The 11,032-nt window shown below is 41.7% G+C and overlaps 1 non-coding gene across 1 annotated transcript; it reads right to left on the reverse strand.

The window, feature by feature from the left end:
* Positions 1 to 7,761: 7,761 nt before the first annotated feature.
* LOC147901787 (U6 spliceosomal RNA) lies at positions 7,762 to 7,861 on the reverse strand. The gene has a single exon (XR_015541093.1). It is a non-coding gene; the product is annotated as a U6 spliceosomal RNA (small nuclear RNA).
* Positions 7,862 to 11,032: the final 3,171 nt, after the last annotated feature.

An 11,032-nucleotide genomic window follows, 5' to 3' on the forward strand; every position in this document is an offset into this window, starting at 1 on the left:
TCCTCCTCTAGAGGCAATTCAAAATAAACGAACACCAACATTGTATGATTACTAACACCATGGGTGTATTGAAGAAGAAGCACATGTGTATGAAAGTGACAATGATAGACATGGAGATAGAGATGAGGAAACTTATTCATCGACACATTCTTCCATGTTCTTGTAATCATGGTCACTCTATATTTTTTTTCAATCTAGTCACTGTTTAGAAAAAGAGATGATAGCCATACTAACCATTTGACTTTCATTTCATTTTCCTTGTGTCTAGTCTATCTACGCGTTCATCGATCTCTTCTCCATGAATACTCCATACTTTTCTTTAGATGAGTCACTATCTTGAATTAGTCATACGAATCTTCATCTTGAAGATGCATTCATAGTCACTCTATGTTTTGATTTCAAAGTAGGTTGCGATTATCAGGGAGGTCCACGTCTTCATACACCGCCACAAGGGTATGCATTTCGATCCATCATTTCCTTCCATCCGATTGGTACATAGAGGCTCCTTTCTGTCCACTTGAGGGTCCTTAGAGTGATCACTAGGAGCTTGAGATCAGCCACTCGGGTCCGTGTCTTGAGCTGGGCTCTGTTTGAATTCCCTTGGTCATTGTAAGGCCTTTCTTACAAACTGTCATCCACCGTTGTTCCTGAGCTAGGGCAATCGCTTCTGTAGGGGGGCGGTGACTAGCCAACTCATCTTTGCATGATGTGGGAGCTTCATCCGAAGGAATCTTGGCATTTTCGTCGCTTGAAAGATCTTCTTCAGAGGCATTGTCTCCATCTTCCATCTTCTCTCCGCAAGCAAGCACGGTATTCGCTAATTTCGTTGGGCACCCCCTTGCGAAGTGACCCAATCTAACTTGCTAGGCAAAGGAGACTCCTCGAAGAGAAACAACAAGCCTCAATATGCCCTAATGGTACCGAGAGAAAACAGGAGACCCAACCGAATCGCAATCTTTCAAAAGGGATCAAGGAGGTGGTGAGGCAAGTAGGTGGGGGTCGAGAGAACCGATTTAATTTCCTTAAAGATGCTTGTACAAAGCGCTATCCCATTAGGTCACGGTCAAGGAAGGGGGGGAGGGGGAGTCTTGAGGATTTGATCTTATGTGATATCTTGGAATGTCATGGGGATTTGTGACACAATCAAGCAAAGGAGTTGTCTGTCAATTCTCTGGGAAGCTATTCCAAAGGACATTATGCTCTAGGAGTTCAAATGTGGTGAGGAAGTCCGATTTTGGAACTTCTGGAAAAATAAGGGATTCAACCTTTTTGTGCACTGTTCGGAGTGAGGCACGTGGGGAAATGCGATCTTAGTTTCCAATAAGTTTAAGGCCAGTGAGTTGTATAGAGATAAGAAAGGGTACATAGTTACAGCCAAGATCATACTTGAGGGTGTGGAAGTGAAAGTTGCGAGTGTCTACACGCCCCACACCCCGCAAGATAGAGCCAAATGTTGGGAGAGACTGAGTGCATGCATGGGAGATAGTAAATGGATTTTAGAAGGGGATTGGAGCTTCACTCAAGTAGAGTCAGACAGGTCTCATAGTGGAAAAATGACTATGGGTCCCAAAAGGGAAGCATGGGAGAAGCTATGCCTAAACCATGGTCTTGTTGATTGCTCTGAGTTAGTCCAAGGGTCTCTAAGTGGGTTCGCCTGGAACAACCGCAGAAAGGGAATGGAGATTAGAGCCAATAGGCTTGATCGTTTCTATGTCTCATATGAGGGATGGTGGCTCCAAACCCCATGCAAGGTGACTGTTTGTCTATCTCCAGTTGTTTGTGAATCAACTGGAGCTTCTACGTCCCCAAGCCGATGGGCAAATCTAGGGACGTCCCGTTCATGCTCAACAAAAGGCTAGTGTCCGTCCCACAGTATTGTGCCGCAATCTGTAAGAACTAGGAGGAGGTGCACGATGGCATGACTGATCCGTAGGAGAGGTGGTATTGTGCAATTAGGAGGGTGGTGCGACTGTCAAAAGATTGGGACATGTCCTACAACTGGCAGCGCAAGGAGTTTGAAGGATTCCTAAGATACGCCATCGAAGGTTTGAGAGAGGCAATAAAGTAGACCCCCTCATATCCGGTTTTATCCACGCAACTAGCTGAATTAGATGTTACCATGCAGGCTACGGATCTAGAGAAAGTAGAAGATGCTAGAATCAAGAGTAGTCAATCCTAGTTGGCCGTAGGCGACTGCGCCCATCAAAGGTCTTCTTTCAACAAGTTAAGAGAAAAAGAGTCCAAGATGCCAAAGGTAACCTCATCACTGAGTTCTGGCACATTGTAGATACCTTCTTAAAAGAATTTGGGGCGATTGTGGGCGAAGAGCCAGTCAAGGATGCTAGATGGGCCAAATGCTTGGATGAATTCCTAGATGGCATTGAATGCAGGGTATCGGATTTTTAGAGAACTATACTTGCTAGGCCATTTTACCACAGAGAACTCGAAGAAGCTCTAAAGGCTCTGTGAAGGACAAAGCTCCAAAGGCTCTATGAAGGACAAAGCTCTAAAGGCTCTGTGAAGGACAAAGCTCTAAAGGCTCTGTGAAGGACAAAGCGCGGACGGCCTTACTAGTGAATTCTATTGGGCTTTTTGGGATCTAAATTGGAGAAAATCTAACCAGCATGGCCAACAAATCCACAAACGTGGGCTCCCTCACAACGATGCGAATGTGAGTCTTATGAATCTATTTCCCAAAAGGCACAAATGCCTCAAGGTCGGTGATTGGAGGCTAATCACAATGCTCAACACCTCATAAAATAATTGCCAAGGCTATATCTATCACGATCAAGGACATCTAAGCCAACATAGTGGACAATGAGCAGAATGGGTTTGTAAAAGACAAACATATATTCAAAAATGTCCTCAATGTCTCTACAGTGATCCACTACATGGACTACTCAACATAGAAAGCCATCTTCTTCGGCTTCGATCTTGACAAAGCCTATGATCCCATCTGGTGGGACTTTCTGCTAGAAGTGATGGAGAAACTCGGGCTAGGTGGTGGTTTTCTTAGAATTTTTGATAGTCTCTTTAGAAATGCCTCAGCGATTCTTTGCATCAATGAGGGCGTGGTTGGCAACTTTCCGCTTTAGAGATCTGTAAGGCAAGGGTGCCCTCTCACCCCTCTAGTGTTTGCTGTTGAAAAAGTCCCCCTAATGAAAATGGTTAAAAGGGCGGTGCAGAAGGGGTTAATCCACAGGATTGACCTACCCGACGAGGGCCAATTTCTAGTCCAAGTGTTCATGGATGACATCCTAGCTAGCTCCGTAGAAGATGAATCTAGCATGAGAAACATCCTGTAGATCCTCCAAAACTTCTTCCTGGCCTCAGGCTTGGTTACAAGCTGGAATAAAACATTTGCCATTCGGTCAGATCACACTCCACCACTGATGTGGCAGGAGCAACTCAAAGTGCAGATAATCCCTCGAGGTAACATCATAAGATACCTAGGGGCTCCCATTGGTCTAAGTCTGACCCTACACCAAAGGTTCCACTGGTTTAAGGACAACATCAAGAAAAAACCTAAGGAGATGGCAAGTCTTTAGCATCGGATAGAACGCCAGAGTGATCATAGTTCAGCACATTCTCACAGCCATGAGGACCTACATGGCCTCAATCTGGAACTTCAAGAAGTCACACTGGAATGAGATCGAGCAACTTTTTAGGATCTTTGTGTGGGCGGAGGAAGCGAGCAAAAAAAGAATGCACACCATTCCTTGGGATACTCTCAAGGCTACGCAAATGCAGGGCATATTTGGGCTCCTCAATAAATGGATCCCCAAACTACTGCAGAAGCACACCCCTTAGATTGAGATTACCAAAAATTTAATCTCCATGGGTCGAGGTAAAGCCTATGGGTGCTTGGAAAGAAACCTCTTGGTACGACTGTCTGTTCTCTCAGTTTCCACTTTCTATTGTTGGGCCTAATTTGATTGCAGGATTGGTGACTACCTAGAAAGAGTGTGTAAGGTGCATGACTTGGAAGGGCCGTAAGGGCTTGAGAGGGGATGCAAGCCTCCTGGAAAGCATTTGGTGGAGGCCAACCCCGAGATGGGGGGAGAGAACCCTTTACCCTCATGGACATTGTCCATGCCAGTAATGTTTCTAGAAGAGAAATTTGAATCTGGCACGACCTCTGGGACACCCAAAAGGCTAATTGGCTCTGGTTAGATAAATTGCACCTTAAGTTTGCGCTTAGCGATGGCGAGTCCAACTTGATCCAAGCAGTGCTAGATAGCACCCCCTATTGGTGGCCAACAAAATCCTGCCCATCTGCAGATTGGAAAGTTGGCCAATGGCTAATAGGAAAGCAATGGTTTTGCAAAATCTCATCTAAATTTGCCTATGGCCGTTTAATGCAAGATAACACGATAGTCCCAGATCTAGTGTGAAAATGGATGCTGAGGAGATGTAGAGCATGGTGGAAGGATTGGTTTAAAGGAATTTGGAAGTCTTGCATCGCAGGGAAAGAAAACTTCTTGCCATGGAGCTCAGGGGGGTCACTATGTATAAACTCTCTATATCACGTGTGTTCAAGTCTTATTTGTAAAATCCCTTATCCATAGATTTTTCATTAATAAAATATACCCTTTTTCTATTCAAATCTGTAAATTTTTTCTTAAATCATTTTAAATACTCCCTTATGTAAGTTAAATTCTGTAAATTTTAGAAATTAAAAATATCCTTCTGTTGAACTCACGTGATAGGGTTACATAAGATGAGTGACCCCCCCAAGCCATGGAGGATCATCACTCTAAGGGAATCTCGCAAAGCATTTCACAGTCAACCCATGTTACCCTTTGTGTGGGAAAGCAATGGAAGTGGTCCATCATCTAATGTGGAATTATATGGTGACTAGGAGAGTATGGCTAAGGATCGAAGCAGCCATTAGAGACCTCGGGCTGATGTCAAAGTGCTACTTAGGTGCTCATTGGAAACCTGTTCTCATGGGTGACACATCTAGATTTGTCTCTACATTGGCGGCTTGCTGGCTTTACCCAACTGTCCCCTTATATGTTTGATGGAATTGAAATGACTTCTACACCAACAAGAATGTGAGGTGTAACTCTATGAACTTACTTTTATTGGGGATTTTATTTCTACTACATATGAAAAGAGTAAAATTTCTCTTGATGTTGTTAAAATTATTAATTTTCTTTAAATGATTTAATGGTTTAATTTAAAGAATTTTTTCTTTCAATGTGACTTGCTTGATGGTTTACCTTCGAGAGAGATGTAGATCATGTGATAAATGTAATTCTTGGATCTACCCATGTTTGTAAACAACATATAGAATTAGCAAATGGAAGAATGTGAGGTTGAAATAAGATTAAATGAATATCTAAGAAAGGGCCAAATTCAACTTGGTAACTTACCTTGGTCTTCACTAGTTATACTAGTAGAGAAAAAAAATGGTACTATGCGTTTATGCATAAATAACTGACCCTTAAATAAAATCACAATAAAAATAAGTATCTTATGCATCACATTGATGATCTCTTTGATCAAGGAAAAGGGGCAAAAATATTTTACTAAAATTGACTTAATATCTGGATATCACCAAGTGCAAATTAACGAAGATGATGTCCCTAAGACATGATTTTACACTAGCTACATGCATTAGTAGTTTAGAGTAATGCCATTTGGTTTAACTAATGCACCAGTAACTTTTATGACACTTTTGAATAGTGTCTCGAGGCCATATTTTGGAAATTTTGGTGTAGTATTCTTAGATGATATCCTTATCGATAGTAAAATGAGAAAAAAACATATCGAACATTTGAAGAGAGTCTTCCAATTACTTAAAGAAAATTGCCTTTTTGCTAAAGGATCCAAATGTGAATTCTTTGCAAAAGAAGTGAAGTACTTGGGGCATATGATATCCCAAGAAGGCATTCTATGGATCTCAAAATGTTAAGGTCCATAGTAGAATGACCACATCCTACCAACCCAGGGAGGCCACTATGTAAAACACCCATATAGCAAGTGTGATCAAGGGGTATTAAAAAAACCTCTATAACCTATATACACCCCTTATGTAAATTTTGAGGTGATAGAATTATCCCTTATGTATGAAAATTTTCACTTTTTGAGATTAAAAACCCCTTATGTATGTATATTTTATGTAACTCCATAAATATATCAAACCCCTTCTGTTGCGTGCACGTGCTATGTTATATATTATTTATTATCCCCCTTCGCAGGCCTATAAACCTTCAAGAATTGCAGCATTAATTCTTACGTTTGTCGAGACTTTATAAGACATTCATCCAAGACTATGCTATAAATGCTATCATAATGACGGACAAGTTTAAGGGGAAGGGAAGTACCTTCATGTGGGATGAACCTCAAAAGAAATTTAAAAAAATATTAAAAATAGCTATAGCATCTACTCCTATATTAAAGGAAGTGGATCCCAAAGAATCATTCATGATTTAAACAAATGCCAATGATTTTTTTGTTGGGGCAATACTTCTACAAAAGGATCCACCGATGGCTTTTGAAAGCCAAAAGTGAGATCCTTGTCCAACAGAATTACTTGGCATATGAGAAGGAATTGTATGCTATAGTTTATGCTTTGAATAAATGGAAGCACTACTTGTATGGTGTCAAATTATAGATAATTTTTAATCAAGAAAGCATTAAGTGGATTTGCAATCAGCCAGAGCGTAAAGGAAAAAATGCTAGGAATTGGGCTGAAATAAATGGAAGATTTTGATATCCAATTAACATGTTGAAAGAGAAAGTTCAATGTGGCAAAAGACTCCCTAAGACAAATGCCAATTGTTAATGAATTGAGTTTTAGTAAATTCCAAATTGATTTCTTAGAAATGTGAGTTTGATCCTCACTTTTTGGAAATATGGAAAGCAATCATGAGGAGGGATCTAATAAATCAAGGGGCTTTCACTAAGGAGTCACATGAAAATGATGGCACACCATAGGTTGGTGATAAACAACTCAAGTGGAAAAGATATAGTAATGAAGATGGCTACCTGCACTAAAATGGTAAAGTATGTGTCTCGAATAACAATAACATTAAGCAATGAAACCTTTTGGAGTGCCATGATAGTCTGGGTGTTGGACAGCTAGGAATTCAAAAGATGTATGCGCTTCTAAAGAGGCAATTCTCTTGGCATGGAATAGATAAGGACATCCTTGATTATGTATTGAAGTGCTAAAAATGCCAAGCCAATAAGGTTGAATGCCTTAAGGTAGCTCTCCTACATCCATTGTCACTTCCATCTGGCATATGGAAAAGTATCTCCATCAATTATATTGTTGGATAACCTAGGACATAGATGAGGCGTGACTCTGTGTGGATAATTGTGAATTGGTTGACCAAGATGGATCACTTCATTCCAACCAAAGAACAAGAGACAAGGAAAAATGACCAAATATGCCCTATACTAATAATATCTAGTTGAGTGGAAAGACATACTTGAAGAGGGTTAAACATGGGATCAAAGGGTAAGCAATCTCCACAGGATGTTTCCCTTTTTTTTTTTTGAGGATGTAAAACATTATTAATGGGAAGGGAGTGTGGTGAGAAGTGTAACAGATTTGGACAAGAATTTGGAGTGAGAGAGAGAGAGAGAGAGAGAGAGAGAGAGAGAGAAGAAGAAGAAGAAGAAGAAGAATGTAATACCGTCCTCTGGGGGGCCGAAATACTAACCCATGGGACCCATAAAAGTCACGATACAAGTGCTTCCTTCCTTTTCTGGAAGGGGGGGAGAACAATTATTTTGAAGTACATTGAGAAAAATTTGGACCATTTCTCGATTTGTGCGTGTCATCCTAGGGGCCATGCTAATCTTCTCTGTATTGTTCCAATTATATTAGATGTCTCCGAAGAGAGAGAGAGAGAGAGAGACTCTAAGAGAAATCCTCACACACACAAAACTGATAAGAAGAGGAGAAAAGACGAGAGACTCCAAGGGACCTAAGGAAAAAACCCCCAAAATTGGCCCAGGAAAACCTATGCTATATATGGCACTAATTTCTCCACAATGAGATGCACAAGTCAGGGAAGGGGGGGGAAACTCCTACAGTAGGATGACAGACTCCTACTCCCACTCCTAGTCATAGGGGCTGCCACCCATATCCCTATAAAGGGGGCTACTCTCCTTCCCAATATGGGATGATGAGGCTACCTCAACCTACCCTGTAGACCATAGCCATATAAGGGGGCTACTCCCCCTATTTTCCCAAGGGGATAGGTAGCTGACCTGTAGGTCAGACCACATCAGCCTCTGAAAGGTCTTGGTAGCTTGCCCCAAAGAGTGGCACTACAACTGCGACGTGACTTGCCTCCAGCCCTAGGGCATCCTCCTCCTGTGCACCATCAAAGCAACATACAAACAGGTCCAAGGGGGGCCGTGAATTGTGGGGATCCCTATGGAACACCCTTAGCCTACCTCCCCTCAGGTGGGGTCACCATAGGATCTTCCATCATCTCGACCCTACCTACCCTTAGGGGGTGGGCATACCCACAAGCCACAAGAAAGGCCCTCACTCAGCCTATCCTAGCCTCTCATGGGGCGAGCACACCCACAATAAAGGTTCTCCCTCTCTACCTAGTGTACCCATGTGAAATTAAGAGATGTTGACCTCCAAAAAATGTTACGTTCAACCATAATCATGGAAGGCCATGACTCGGTTCTGGCAAGGTCGTAAACTAGAGGGCTTAACACTGCTTGCATACTATGGGGCTTAGAGGGCTTGGTTCTAGGTCACACTTAGGCCTAGGCTTTTATGAAGAGGTGCATAGGGTAGTCTAGGAGAGAGATTAGTGGTCCCTTAGGGGACACATGGCACCAAGAGGTGAGGCCGTTTGGCAAACACTGGGCTAGGGGAAGAGTTCTAAAGAGAATTCCAAGGTGGAAAGAGAGAAAAATAAGACGACTCTCTCAGAGAGCACGACGTTTTTCTAAAGAGCTCGGAGCTAGGTGGTCCTACCTCTTTGCCTCTACATGTTAGAATCCAAATTGAATTACTTAAAGGAGTTTGTGTGGAAAGGATATCAAAAGCTCTCTTAACCTCCCCCACTTCCCCTCTCCCAATTAGGACCGATTCACTTACTCAGCTCCTAATGGTGGATAAGAGGGGACAAGGACCACTACTCATCTATAAGGTTCCAAGCATATGCCACACCAACATTTTGAGAAAAAAAAGTGTCCTTACGTGGATGATCCTCCTACATCATCTCTAGGCTAATGTGAGAGCTAGTAAGATTGGCAAATTTTGTAGGTGTAAGAAATGCTAGACAAATGACACCTTCGGATCAGCACCACACTTTGCAAGGGTCTTAAAACAAGTTTTTTAATGTCCTTGCAAAGGATTAGGTGCATCTGGTATTGTATGTGCTACTAGAAGGTAGTTTGTTTCTGACCACATGCGGATCATAAGTATGTCAAGGAAAAATACACACCAGACAAGGATATGCATATGTCCCACCATCGGCACTAAAATTTGCACATTTCTCAAAATCAATGCTGTTTATATCCTTAGAAACTCTCAAGTCCATCGGATGTTGGATATGCCACCAGTGAATAAGAATGCCCATATTCACATGTGGATGGTACACGATATGACGAAAAAATACGCATGTGACATCCGCATCCGTATATCCCACCGTCAGATAAGCACCAAACTTTTCAAGGGTCTTAAAACAAGTTGTTTTAATGTCCTTGCAAAGGATTAGGTGCCTTTGGCACTATATGTGCTACTACAAAGGCAATTTGTTCCCGACCACATGCGGATCATAAGTATGTCAAGGAAAAATACACATCAGACAAGGACATGCATATGTCCCACCATCGAATTGGCACTGAAATTTGCACATTTCTCAAAATAGATGTTGTTTATATCCTTGCAAACTCTCAAGCTCATCGGATGTCGAATATGCCACCGGGGAACAAGAATGCCCATATTCACATGTGGATGCTACACGATATGACATAAAAATGAGGAGTGACATCCGCATCTATATATCCCATCATAGGATAAGCATCAAAATTTTCAAGGGTCTTAAAACAAGTTCTTTTAATGTTCTCTCAGCCTACTAATGTCCGTCGTCGTTTTTCTATCAGGCACTGGGAAAGAACGCAACATGGTGCAGAGATGCTCCAAGCAGAGGTTGCCATCTTCAATGCTGACTTACAAGAACACACTCAAAGTTGCTTTGGGATTTATAATTCTACACCCTAGAATTAGGTGCATTTGGTACTGTATGTGCTACTAGGAAGGCAGTTTGTTCCCGACCACAGATCATAAGTATGTCAACAAAAAGTACACATCAGACAAGGACATGGATATGTCCCACCATCGAATCGGCACTGAAAATTACACATTTCTCAAAATAAATGTTTTTTATATCCTTTCAAACTCTCAAGTTCATCGGATGTTGGATATGCCACCGAGGAACAAGAATGCCCATATTCACATGTGGATGCTACACGATATGAAGGAAAAATGTGCAACGGAGACTGATATCCGTACATCTCACCATCGGATTGGCACTAAAATTTGCACAAGTCTCAAACTAAAATTTTTTTATGTCCTTGCAAACTCTCAAGTGCATTTGATGCCGGATATGCTACCGAGAAACAAGAATGCCCACATTCACATGTTGATGTAAAATAAAGGAAAAATGTGCCAACGGACACCAACATTCGTATATCCAACCATCACATCAGCACCAAACTTTTCAAGGGTCTTCAAAAACTTTATTTTAATGTCCTTGCAAAGTGTAAGGTGCATTGGATGCTAGATGTGACACCGAGGAGCAAGAATGCCCATATTTGCATCTGGATGCTATGTATGTGAAGGAAAAATATGCAACAGACATCCGCATTCGTATATACCATCATCAGATCAGCACCAAACTTTTCAAGTGTCTTTAAAAAAATGGTTGTAATGTTCTTGCAAAGTGTAAGGTGCATCAGATGCCCAATGTGACACCAGGGAACAAGAAAGCCCATATTTGCATGTGGATGCTATATATGTGAAGGAAAATTGCACAACGGACAT

This window comes from Dipteris shenzhenensis, chromosome 5, assembly GCF_047967505.1.
Source record: "Dipteris shenzhenensis isolate YYH24624 ecotype China chromosome 5, Dip_SZ_1.0, whole genome shotgun sequence".
NCBI lineage: Eukaryota > Viridiplantae > Streptophyta > Polypodiopsida > Gleicheniales > Dipteridaceae > Dipteris > Dipteris shenzhenensis.